Source organism: Palaemon carinicauda, chromosome 13, assembly GCF_036898095.1.
Source record: "Palaemon carinicauda isolate YSFRI2023 chromosome 13, ASM3689809v2, whole genome shotgun sequence".
In the NCBI taxonomy this organism is placed as follows: Eukaryota; Metazoa; Arthropoda; class Malacostraca; order Decapoda; family Palaemonidae; genus Palaemon; species Palaemon carinicauda.
In genome coordinates this window covers 4,690,042-4,703,893 of record NC_090737.1, presented here as the reverse complement: position 1 = coordinate 4,703,893, position 13,852 = coordinate 4,690,042, and the positions used below count along the sequence as shown (strand labels likewise).

At 37.5% G+C, this 13,852-nt stretch overlaps 1 protein-coding gene across 3 annotated transcripts in view; it reads right to left on the bottom strand.

The window, feature by feature from the left end:
- Positions 1–4,914: 4,914 nt before the first annotated feature.
- LOC137652141 (uncharacterized) overlaps positions 4,915–13,852 on the bottom strand; it is a 49,920-nt gene continuing 40,982 nt past the window's right edge. For all 3 annotated transcript variants that reach the window (XM_068385340.1, XM_068385339.1, XM_068385341.1), the window contains one exon: positions 4,915–12,503. The gene's annotated coding sequence lies outside the window, so the exon portion shown is untranslated. The remainder of the gene's footprint in view (positions 12,504–13,852) is intronic.

Genomic DNA, 13,852 nt, shown 5'->3' with positions numbered 1-13,852 from the left:
ATTTTGGGAAAGGATGGGATTATTACATCAGACATAGATCCCTTTGTCCGGTAAGGGCCGTTCTGTGTTATTTGTACAATGCTATGAACAAAGTATTGTCCAATGTCCAGAAATGCAGTGTCCTTTATTGTTACAAGTTTGTTCACGAATATCACAAAGAATTAATCCAAGTCTAATGAAAGCATTGAAGGTTAGATATAATTCCAGCCACATATTATGGCAGCAACTCATTGTCATACCCAATTGATTTTCTCTAAACACTATCTTGAAGAATACTTGTTTGGTTTTCAAGATTGCTGAACTTTAGGTCCTATAATGGATGCTGGAGATGTGGTCTAGTAAAATGTTTTGGTTATGTTAATTTACTGGATTCTAATTCTAGTTTTATGTACTTAGGTTTTATGAATAGGAACAGCAATTAGGAAACAATCTCAAGTCTCATTTTTCAAAATGTATTTTTGGAGTTGAAGAGTAGTTTTGTCATCAAGGACTTTCTCCTGTGAAAGGCTAGAATAAGTCATGATTACCGAAGAAATATTATCTAGCCTGCTTTAAGGCTAGTGTATCAACATGCAAAACATGGTGAACCGCAAGCTCTGGTTCATTCTAACTTGCCACGGCCTCTCAGTAGCCAAGTCGTCGGCTATGAGCGACGTCAGCGACAGTTTCCTTGAAAGGAAACATCCCCTTGGTTATTGCTGTTGTACCTGTCACAACAAGCCCTCTACCACCATTCGTTACCAAAGGTATACTGACAATGCTCCTTTCTCCTGTCAGTAGTGCATGCACTCATTCTCACGAGAACCAAGCACAAATACCGGGTGCATTAGCTCCCGTAGTGTGTGCTGATCGACTACGAGAAGGGTACATCCCTAGTATGTAACCTCATACCTTGCAAGTGAAGTGAAAAGGTACCAAGAATTTCCTACACCAAGGGAAGGTTCTCAGAACTACACTCATTGAGTTGGGGGATGGTACGAGATGCTGCTATCCCATCAATCAGTCTCCCTGGACTATTTCTATGATACCCTTTCCACCTTCATCGAGAAATCCTTCCCCACTTCAGCAGGTTAGCAGACTGAACAGTGATCCATGACTGTATACCACATGGTTGGGAAGGATCCTTGCCGACAATGTGGTATCTCAGTGCATGGTTAAGTGCTGTGGTCGCCTGTTCCAACCGCTAATATGCAATCGAGTCGTAAGATCTTGACTTGTGAAAAACTTGGTCATTGATTGGCTTGCCTTTTTCCTCTCTGAGTGTGGGAAAATCTGCTTTAAGGGACATTTATCAACCTGTCGGAAGATGTTGAGCAATTGTGTTAGTGAAGTTTCTCAAGAACATTTTGTGGCCGGAGAGGTATAAACCATAGGTAAGAGGAGCTCTTGTACTTTCATCTGAAAATTACCCCTTCACAGTTTGATTTTGGTACTGCAATGCTCCTCTCACAAAATCATGTAAAGGAATTGCTGAAGTATCCATTCAGTGACACCAACTGCAGATGGCCCAATTACCCAGGTACACAGCTGCAGAGGACCATCAAAGGTACTCAGATCTCTCCTGTGGACTTTTGCAAAAAGCCTTTCGCTAAGAGGTGATAGCAACTTCATGATTATTGGTACCTCTGAAGGGTGCAGCTGACAGGGGGAGTGTGGACCATTGGGGTAGTTTTCTTGTGACCTTGAGTAGAAGTACCAACAGATTGGGATACCAACTGAAATAAGGCCATCTGGAAGCCAGCAGTGTTATCCTGAGCCCTGGCGTAATCAACACTGTTCACTAGAGGGAAGATCAGACTGAACAGAGGAAAGGTGTACGTGTACAAGTGATCCCTTGTGAGTAGTCCCAGACTGCTACCAAGGTGAACATCCAGAGAGCTGTACACAGTCCACACCCCATGTTTTAAACTGATACACCATTCAATAGAGGGTGCAAGGGCACTTTAAAGTATGCACCCTTTAGTATGAAGTCGTCATCTCTGTTGGGACACTACTTTGTCCATCCTGAACTTTGTTTGTCAAGCAAACTTGTTCATTATAGATTGATGATCAATTTCTAAACCCCCAGTTGACTTCACCAGGAAGTCGACTGTAGAATTCTCAAATTACTTCGAGAGCGATGTTGTAGGATCAGACAGGAACTCTATCAGTAAGCAAGATGAGAGCAAGGGCAGACTGTCATAAAAGGGTAGTAAGTAATTACCCAGAACACTCACTACCTACCATTTGGCCTGTTTCTGCTAAGTGGCCCAATGACAAGACTGGCATCCCCCAACTCTCACATCAACTTTTCCCTCTACTTCACGCCATTCATGAAGGAACTAAGATGGGGTACTTGAAAATGCTCTGCATGCAATGGCTCCTTTCTGGAAGAAGTTGTGAGTGGTCCCAATTGTGGTTTTGAGAACAGGCACAGGGCCCTTTGTTGCACCAGATCAATCAGTTCGGGTTTTGCCACAGTTCCCATAGAAGAGCCAGGGGCTTTGTAGGAGACTGAGCATTGAATCAAGGAGTCTTGCAACGGAGTTGTTCACATCTAACCACAGCCTGTAGGCAACTCCTCGGGAGAAGTGTTGTTGCCTGCACCTAAGAATTTCAAGACAACAGAGCTAATTCTGAGCTAGGTTATTTTGAGAAACAGGAAACCAAAGTATCCCTTCTTTCCAAAACCCATTTGGCTCACTAATAAGAAAGGTCACTGTCTTCCCACCAGATAGCACAAGACACTTGTACTTCCCCAAGACTTCGGTGTTGATAACCTCGTTGACTTATGAAGTACGCCACTACTGCCTGACCACTTGTCGAGCTAAGAGACAGCTTGGAGGAATGCCATGCCAGACAATTTCATGACCACCAACTCAGGCCAAGAAGCAGGTACCTTCTGCCTTGATTATCTCTAAAGAGAGTCTCCCGTCGGTGTGCACAATGATGGGTCAACCTGCAGCGGAGATGACGCAGCATGCTCTGGGGCATAGAACCTTCTCTGCTTCAAGAGTGGGGGGTTAGACAAGATCCTATTTGACCAGCTAAGATCCACAGATATGATCATCAACTTGATCCGGGGTCAATTCAGCCAGGTCTGACCATGGAGAATAGTCATGGATGGCAGAGCCAAGGTCACCCTTCTAGCCAGTGTCACTTATCAGTAACAGTAAGGACGTTCACAAAGGAACACTGACACGATATTGTAAGCCCTTGTCAGCACTGTTCCAAAATCAGATGTTTTAGGAACAAACAAATCCTGAGCACCCTCATGCCCAGGCAGGGTGGAGGGTGTGGCAGGATGCGCCACTGATTAACTACACCCACCAATACTTTCGGTGTCTCAAGAACAGCATCACAAACGGAATTAGGGGTTGAAAAAGGCAAGGAAGGCCAACATCAGCTGGGGAAGAATCCATGGCACTCACTGTTCAGGGCAAAGACTGAAGGAGTAGCACATCGTCTTCACTCTCCTCACTGAGGAAGGAGAAAGGTCACAGCCCTCAGGCATGGAAAAAATGTCCATCTGTCCCCAACTCTGGGTCTTCATTGCAGAGAGAGCAATGAAGCCCCTCCATCAACCGCGGAACAGAAGGTGTACAGGGCCGTACAGAACTGTCCCGCCTGGCTACCAAACGCCATGGCATGGGGTTACAGCTCCAGCCTGAGGATGGCTTAACATGCACCACTCTGGTACAAACAACCACCGAAAGAGAGGGGGGTACTGTAAGGAGCCCTTTCCTTATAACTAGTACTGGCCTTTTTGGATTTCTTACTCCTTCCCCTCACTTACTCATCATCTTAAAGAAGCATTAGAATCTGAGTCGGAGAAAGAAGTGGACGAGGAAGAGTCGGGGACAAAGAACAACTAGCACATTTCTTCCCCTTCTAACGCTCATTCCAAGCTCATCAAGCAAGAACCAAGGTCTGAGCGACCAACGATGACAACTCAAGGGAGAAACCACATAGGTTGTCCCAACAGGAACACAGCAAGGGCCCACAACACAGAACCGTACGGAGTCGCGTGAAACTAGAACCTGGAAAGACCGCCGACGTAGATCCAACAGCTCCTTGCTCATGCCTCGTACCCCCTGGGGACCGAGGCAGGGGTGTTATGCAGAGCGGTAGTAGACACTTGATATAGAAACAGAAGCAAAAGACTCCTTCCCTTCGGTATTTAATGGATATTGCCAAGACAAACTCCGGAGAAGGCTAACTTTTTAACTTTCCCCCCCCAAGCGAACGCCTGGCACTGCACAGGCGGCCATGATGTACATCTGCCATAAGGGGAGGATAGTGAAAAATTATGCCACCTCACAAGAAACACAGGTACCGTGCGGATCTGAAGTCGGTTACATCAGCCACCCTTTCATTGGCAAGTCCAAGTCTCTTACTTCACATCTATTTCTGCAATTAACAGCCAGCATTCACTTCCTGCAAAAAGAGAAAATAAGAAAATTCGATTAAGTCTGCAACTGAACTTAACATACAGTACTTGTTACAGCTGAAAAACAAAGTGAGACTCTTCCGTCAGGTGGAGGGACAGTGCTTGAACCCCTCGCTCAGTATCTGTTGTTGACGAAATTAGCAGACGTTCCACCTCACGTTGCAATTAGCTCCCTATTTAAAAAGCTTATGCACGAAGGAATAAATGTATATTTAAGCTCCCTATTTAAAGAGCTTATATGCAAAGGAACAAATGTAAATTGAAGCTCCCTATTTAAAGAGCTTATACACAAAGGAACAAATGTAAATTGAAGTTCCCTATTTAAAGAGCTTATACACAAAGGAACAAATGTAAATTGAAGTTCCCTATTTAAAGAGCTTATACACAAAGGAACAAATGTAAATTGAATTCTAAATACAAGCTTAACAGTACTTAGGACAAAAATAGGAAAAGCTTAACAGTACTTAGGACAAAAATAGGAAAAATAAGGCATTTATAAATTTAATTTGTCAAAACTTCACACTGTGCTATCAGTATAACTGGAGTTTTGAGTTAAAATGGAATGTTGATTACTATTGAGATAACTGTTGTGTATACTGCCTTACAATACAACAATGACTTTTCATTTATAGTAACAAAAAATTATATATTGTTTAAAGCTTAGATTCATTAAAGATTTATAAATATTCTTTTTTTTATTCATAAAACAAAGACATTATTTTATGAATGCAACACTGTAAATCCTAACAAAAAATTATACAAGTAAACGACTTTTTCAAAACTATGTAGAACAATAATGCCAATTTCATGTAGTGTTGCTGGCCGTACACTTTGCCTGCTCAGCTTATTGCTATCTAGTAAGTAAAGTCAAACACAATATCTAACTGTATTCTTTCCATATGGTGAAACCAATACCAAATAAATACTGTATTGAATCATGCTATACTTATAAAAAGTGATTGCAATGTTCACAAAAATTAATAACCAAAAAATAACTAACCCATCATTAAGTACCAATATGATGAGGTATATTATTATAGCGAAAAAATTGCCGATTCTTGGTATGAAAGTTCTGAATCAATAAAGAGGCGCCATTAGTTACCTCTACCCGAGAGATTTTAAAATGATACTCGTACCTGATGTTGTTACTTATATATGATACTGGTACACAGATGGTTAATGCCTCACTTTATCAATATGTTCATTAATAAAAAAAAAAAAGTTAATTTCATCGGCATATATATATATATAGCAAAATATATCAAACTCAATTTCTTTACAAGGATTACATTTACAAAATGCAACCTCTGGGTGATATAGTCAGAATATGTAATATGAAGAAAGGAGGCATTTCTTTAAAAAAAAAAGCAAACCTTAGGCCAGTTTAGAAGCACAAATATACTCATCAAAGTACTACATTTACATTATACAATTATATAAAAACAGGTTGCACTTTAGCATTATAACAATATTCAAAATCATGGACGGCAGCTAAATTGATGATGACATTGTGTAATTATATAGTTTTCGAGTGTTTTTACCAATGAAACTTGGACTTGGAAAAATTGCATTAAATTTATGAATGATCACACACTAAACACTTACACCCTTCTAAACAGTTTCTTTCAATTTCAGGAATAAAACCGAGTTAATTATTGAGACATATAACATAATCAATAAAATAATAAATGTCAAAAAACTAGAAAAAGTCACTCTGTGAAACAAGGGTTATGCACAAGAAAATTCATATGCAAGCTTTTAGAACAAAAATAAACAATTTTTTCTTAATTTGAAAAAGATTACATCACTAACTTTATGGTCCCCAACTGTACATCTTATAATTTCTTTCTTGTGCAATATATTCCCTCCTCTGATACATAGTCAAGGTTTGAATAGTACAAAATGCTTGTGTAGCTGACTCAAAGTTGATCTTTCATAGAATAAAGAAATAATGATAATAGCATATGTGTACATCTATATTAAACTCTCTCACTTTATTCTTTTGTCAAATGTTAGAAACAACTTCTAAAACTTCATCTAATTTTACCTGGGCATTATAAAGGCACAAAATTCATTTATGAACATTATATAATAAAAGAACACTAATCATATAACAGGATAAAATTTTCCATATGTTAAAAGTTTAATTGCATCTTTACATTCCGACGCATTATTTGCAAATGACAACAATGAACACTAATTTTAGAACACTAAGATACAAAAATACATTGTCTTCTAACTACAGTACCTACATTTGACCAGGACAAGAAGCAAATACTGAGACCTGGTAAAAAAAAAAAAAAAAAAAAAAAAATACATGAGCCAAACAGCAACCTATGACTATAGCTAGTCACTAAAGTTAACTTGCCATTACCGTACACAAGAAGAAGATGCCAAATTTGGAGGAACTGGAAGATGTTTTATGGTAAATAATATCGTGTACAGGGGAACAAGATACACACTTAGTCAAACATATATTTTCACAAGTTCATGAAGTTTGATTTCACGAAGAACAGACACATTACAGGTGAATTGCAAGCGAGGACAAGAAGACATTCAGTGATAAACATTACAAAAATCTGTTATGATGCCCCCAATGCTATTTCCATAAACAAATATTCCAATAAATTCAAGACCAAATTTACTATACTGGGAAGAGAAATTGATGAATTCAAAGAATTTAAATTAGCAATACAGCAACATTGGACAAAGATTGATTAGGTAATGATACAGGAAATATAGATACTACCCGATTCATTTCTTGACAAGTTACATGTGTACAGTACTTTAAAAGGGTAAGTACAATGTACTGAGGAAACTTAGTTTCAGATAAGTTATTCTATAACTTAGCTTAACACCCAACATCTGTATACATCATGTCATTTATTGCACAACTTTATATTGTCCGGGGAAGTTCAAGTAACAAATTTCAAACATGATTAAATTATAAAGACAAAGCTTTTTCCTTACAAGAAAACCTTCATTGTCACAACAAGACTAAAATTAAAAAGTTACACTCAATATTACTTCTTTTTGATGTGGGCTTCAATAAAACATTTTATGAGATCTATATTGTAAATTTCTTTTAAACTTTACAGAAATCTAACATTCAAGCCCAGGCTAGCATATCGTGTCCCTATTAAAACTAAGAATGTTTTGCTGTACATTCAATAAATTCTCATATCAAAACATGAAATCTTTTCATTCCAAAGCTTTATACCGTATGCACATAACTATTACTGTAAAAATCTAGGCTGAATGTTTTTCCTATTATCAGACACATGTATTCAAAATTAATGTTTATAGTACTGTATTTCTAAAATGGTTTATTTCAACTTGTTTTATAATTCTACACAAAATATTTACACGTCAACTAAATGAACATTAAGTACACTTTTACATAATTGTGCTTACCCTTTAAGCATTAGTACACAAGATCAACCATACAGCACACTGTATCTGTAAACTGCAGTAGTACATAGGCTAAAGTATACCTTACTCTCAGTTTTAGCAAAGGACTAGGTTTGTGTCAAGACAATTGAAGATATCGAAAAATTTGTTTTCACTTATTTCGCCACTATGCATGACGATGTCACGATAGCTCACGGTCAGCAGTTTATCCAACTTCAGAAATAAACCTTGATACACAACTGTTACGGTAAGCAGATTCATAAAGCCCTGTCCACACGATCGAGCATGCCCGACGGGCAAACAGTGATACCAGACCACAAAAGTTAGTAAGAATGGGGGTTATGACGTCAGAGGTGGGAAAACCACAGACAGGGATCTGGGATCATAGTGTTGCCAGATCCCTGCCATTAATTTTCCCGCTTCTGATGTCATCAACCCTCATTTTCACTAACTATTGTGGTCTGGTATCACTGTTTGCCCGTCAGACATGCTCGATCGTGTGGACAGGGCTTTACTTAAAATGTTCTATTCACACACTGATACCCTTTGACTAAACTTCCAAGATTTACTGAAATGACACAATTTCATAATATGAATAAATGAATTAAACAGGATTCTCAGAGAATATGATACATGGTCAAAAGCCTTGCTTCCTTTATATTCACAAAAGTAAAAACTTTAATATCATGGAACTATGCCTTGACCATATAACTCATCTAAATCGTTAATATCATTGAATTATACATCGAGACATTTGTCATGTGGTTATAATTTGTTGCATCCAAAACTTTTCACAACTGAAGAAAAACTTTGCACTGTTTATTGAATTACCCAGTTTATCTTCAAGTGTTCCCTTATTATTCTCACAATTCGGATGCAGTTATACTTTTGGTTACATATCAAAATTATCATTAACGGTTTTAGCCAAACCCAGGACAAAACTCTAGATCCGATTCAATTTACATAAGCACAAGTTTTTCAATTAATAAATCATATAAAATTCAATGCACTAAGAAACATTTACTAAATTCATAATTATTATAACTAATATAGATTAATCATTACCTACATGCACTAACCAGAAAACTTTGCATTCCGGACAAGTCATGTGACTGTATTGCAACTTGCTAGATTAAACTCGGTGGTTGTGTGGAATAAAAATTCAAATGAGCAAAATAAAAACTCTGGAAATATGCCAATTTACAACTAAAGTTTCTATTGCAATTGGACTATATTAAACTTTGTCCCCTTGAAAGTTAATCGTTACATTAAATAAATGTAGCTTCATTTCAAACATTTCTCTAAATTCATACCATAATACAAGTTCCTCACACTCTCAAAATTTTCAATTCAAAACTAATTCTTATTATAAAATCAATCAATGAAAATAGTTTTCAATTTAAAATGGCCCCAATATTTATAAAATCTATTTCAAAATTTCAAATATTTCCACAATCAATTGTTTCTCATACCAAACATAAATTTCAGTCAGAAATGATCATCAACTTATAGTAATGTAATGTGTGCATCACCCATATGGATACAGATCAGGGAGGAAGTCACAATAGAACTTTGATATTTCAGCTTCTGTATGAAGTACACTCGTTACATCAGCTTCATTACAATTGTAAAAAGTAGCTTACATCTTATAAAGAAACTATTTCCTTACATTATACTTATAAACCTACAAAAAGATAGGCAAATTGCTCCAAATAACCCTTAAAAGTTAAACGTGGACAGCTTTTTTGGACGGTTATATAAATATCCATAATGGTTCTCTTATGTAAGACCTAAAATTAGTAACAAGCAACTTGGGAATGCAAAAAAGACAATAATAATGCCTTCTCTAAATATTGGCTGGCAACATACGAGAAAATAAGAGTAAAAAAATTAAAAGGAATGATCTTGTAATATTCTACCAGCAACGAGAGGAACTTTTTAACACTATTAACTTCAGGGAAACTTCGACTAGGTTCAAGCCTGACTCTCATACACTTACAGGCCCTCCACTAATGATCCATGGAATGTATATGAACATGTGTGAATACAGTTTATGTAATTACAAAAAAGGGCATTTATATCGCAAACAAATTATTCAGCTCTCTGGGATTACTGCGGATATCAAATGGCTACCTGGGGCATTCTTAAAATTTGAAAATCATTAAAAGCCACTTCCCATTTCTCTCATTATATAAATAAGAACATGTTAAGAGACACAATAGTCTTCCAGGTACTCCTAAACATGCTTGCAAAACTTAAAAAGATTAATTTTGGCTTTATGTATATTCTTGCTTTATAAACTAAGTATAATTTGAAAAAATATAAAGATGCTCAGCACTTAATAAGGATATTTAATTATATCATAAACCTGGGTTGGTATTAAATAGCATCTAATAAGGAAAGCCCATACAGAAAGCACCAACTGAATGGGTACGATAAACAAAGATTGGCATACGTGCACTTCTTCTTTGTCTACATCTTTACCCACTTCTAACTGGTTTATATACTGTACTTGTTTAACAAAATATGCTTCAGAAATGCAAAGGTTGAATAACTTACAGCGCATATAAGGCAAAGACATTGTTTTATATTCCAATCGAAGCATATTCTTTGTTATGCTGGATTTACTTTTGAATACCTATGTGGACTAAGATATGTATTTATTCAATTATCCCCAAGTATAGTTCAATGATTGAACTTCATATAAGCTAAAAATAAAGGAGGCTCATTTTGCAAAGGGAACAGACTAAGGAAAGTAGTGTGGAGGCAAAGATTGCTTGATGCTATCCAAACCGAATATATAAAGCTGTGAATTGAAAAACAGTATGAAAAACAAATCAACAGGTACTCTGCATGAGAAACTATCAAATTAAGACAAAAATTGTATCCTTTCATCTACCTGGCATTTTCAAGAGCTTTGGGATTCAGCCATCTTGACTCAAGCAAATTCACTTGAAAGGTTTAAACGTCGCTCATCTATGGAAGCCGGGAACAGGACAATTTCCTAAAGACTGACCATTATACATATGATCAGTGACCCTGCCCCTCTCCATCAAGCTAGAACTAGGAAGAGCCAAGCAATAGCTGCTGATGATTCAGCAGGTAGACCTATAAGCTCTGCCAAGGATGGCGAGGTTGCAGACACTACTAGAAACTAGCAGAACTCGAATCCTGACAGGAAGTTTTCCAGTAGGGTACCACAATCTTAATTCATTACTTTCATTAAGGTGCCTGCACTTAACAACACACTAAAAATAGATATTTAGATGCAGTACAACAGTAGAGTCAAACATTCATATAAAGGATACTTTTTATAAGGTATGAAAGTTAAAATCTGCACAAAGCTGAAATCTATCGAAATTCAAAAAGTCAAAATGATCTAACATGAGTCAACATTCCATGGAACATATACTTGAAAATCATTACCTTTCAGTCTTAAGTAGACAAACACGGCCTACAATTTATACCCTTTAAAACCATTTTCTGAGTTTCAAGTCCTGTTTCTTTTCCAAGAAAAATAATGAATAACCCTAAAAATTACATAACTTTCGAACAATCATATACAGCCAGAATCGTAACATTTCAATGAGACGTTAATCTATTGTCATCTTCTAAAAATGCCAGTAACAATATGGAAAGATCCATATTCAAACTAAGTAACATTTCACTTAAATTCCTCTAGTAAAATGCACAGTAATGACTTAAAATGTTTGTTTGCTCGCACTGAATGAAGATGCATATTAAAAACTGTTCATAATTTAAATCATTGTTTTCTAGCTTAGTATAAAATAATATATATTAAAGAAATATAAACTGATGAATAGTAGATGGACCCCTAGTTATATATAAAAAAATTGAAAAGTTTCACTTTAAAAATAATCATGTCTGTAACTTCAAAAATATCAACTGAACTATTCAAGGGTCATGAATATTTAAAGCATTTGTTACATTGAAATTGAGGTCAAATGACACTTTTCACCTACACCCAAGATGATAATCATCAGTATTCAATCTTGTAAAAGTTGAATCAGTAATATAATCAATATCCCTTGCAAAAAGTTCTCCCCTTCTTCCAGTTCTTGTAAAGTAATATTAATGTAAGGCATTTCCTAATATTAGTAAGTCATGGATGAATGGCAAAAGCTCTCAATATCATTCTTTGACAAATAAAGACTTCACAGGTAGAAGTAAAATAAAATCTGGTAAAGCGACTGAATTCTTTCCGAAAACAAACACTAAAAAGAAAAGTAATTTTAAAATAAGCCAACTAAATTAAGTTCTACTGCCCTAATAATTTCAACACAAAACAGAACATAAAGGAAATATCATAAAATCATATAACTTAACCAACGACTCAAGATCTTGGTGACTGACAGTACATTAACTTGCTCAAGATCTCTGAAATTAGGTGACTGAAAATAACCTAAAAACTAATGAGTAAATTAAATCAAATTCCTCGACTTTAAGGATCTCACTTACAAACGAGAATACACAAGTTCAAGAAACAAGACCGTCTGTATCGTTTCCTTGTTGCGTTTGCACATCCCAACTGGAGTTGGCCAGAAGACTTGGGGATAAGGTATCAGTTGAAGCAAATGGGGCTGGAATGGTGGGATATGCAACCACATCTCCCTCTATCCAACAGTTCAAAGTCCAAAATGAGCTGTTGAGGATATGATTATCATTAGATTTTTTAAAAGCTATGGTACGATGATACAAAAACTTGAGAAGAGTTGGAAAAACTATTCATTAAATTTCAAAATTTTAATATTGTAAGTCATCGGACTCCTTTTGCAGAGAAAGCATAACCAATCACAATTTATGACTTTGATTCTAAATATAATTCTCCTGGGATAGTTTGAACATGTAGTGAAAAATAAGAAAAATATGACAAATTCGAAGATAATTTGTATTTTTCCTAACCATACAAACCTTAGCTATTTACAAAGGGTTATTACTTTTAGCGTAGCTGAAATGGCGAGCCATTAGAATTTAACGAGGGTGTATTACCCCCGCGCTAGTTAGCGGGGGGGTAGGGGAGTGGTAGCTAGCTACCCCTCCTCCCCCTCACACACACGTGAATACTCACTTTCACTTAGAGGTAGGACTTGTCTTGGGGGACAGGGCTGGCGGGCAAATATGTGTAAATAGCTAAGGTTTGTATGGTTAGGAAAAATACAAATTATCTTCGAATTTGTCATTTGTTCCGTAACCGAAATACAACCCACGCTATTTACAAAGGGTGACTTATCCCTTAGGAAGGGTGGAAAGTCCCCAGCCATACTGGCTTTGGCTTTACCCGGGGACTCAGAATCCGAGTGAGTCGCACTCGAGAAAAGGAGTCCCTGCACCTCACAAGTTCCTTGCTCCGCAAGGAACCATGTGGCCTACGTAAGCTTGTGTGTGAAGGAAGAAGTGTGACCCGTCTTAGGCAGTTGACCTGGAGTTCCAGAAGGAACTCTGGGTTAGGACGTTCCCAATACCACCTCGTCAGGGTATGGGGGACGCGACAGTATTGACTCAATACTCGGAACACAAGGAAGCATGGTTTACCTGCAGAGGTTCGAGGTCAGCTATGCAGAGACCAGGATGCTGCTTCCCCGTAGAGGGGATGATGAAGAAAGAAGTAAGGGCCAGACATACTTCTTTCGTTCATGCAGACTAAAACCTGATAACAATGCCCTCAACCTTCTGCTACCTGTCCAAAAAGGAGCCTGAGGTTAGACCAGCTGTTGTGTAGCCACCACAGAGCGATAGAAAACGTATCGAGACTCCTGTGGGTCACGCCCTGCAGGAAGCGGGCTGCGAAGGTCATCAGACGCTTTCAGACTCCAGCTTGTAGCACCTGCGTCACAGAGTAGTATTACTCGAAGGCGAGGGACTTTGCGATGTATCCAACATCGTGCTGTAGGGCGACGTGACGGGGGAGGGTCTGAAGACAGGTCGAGATGAATGTCCTCGAGTCCGGGCTGAAGAGGTATACTGATGACTCTCCCCCCATGTCCTCCTTGT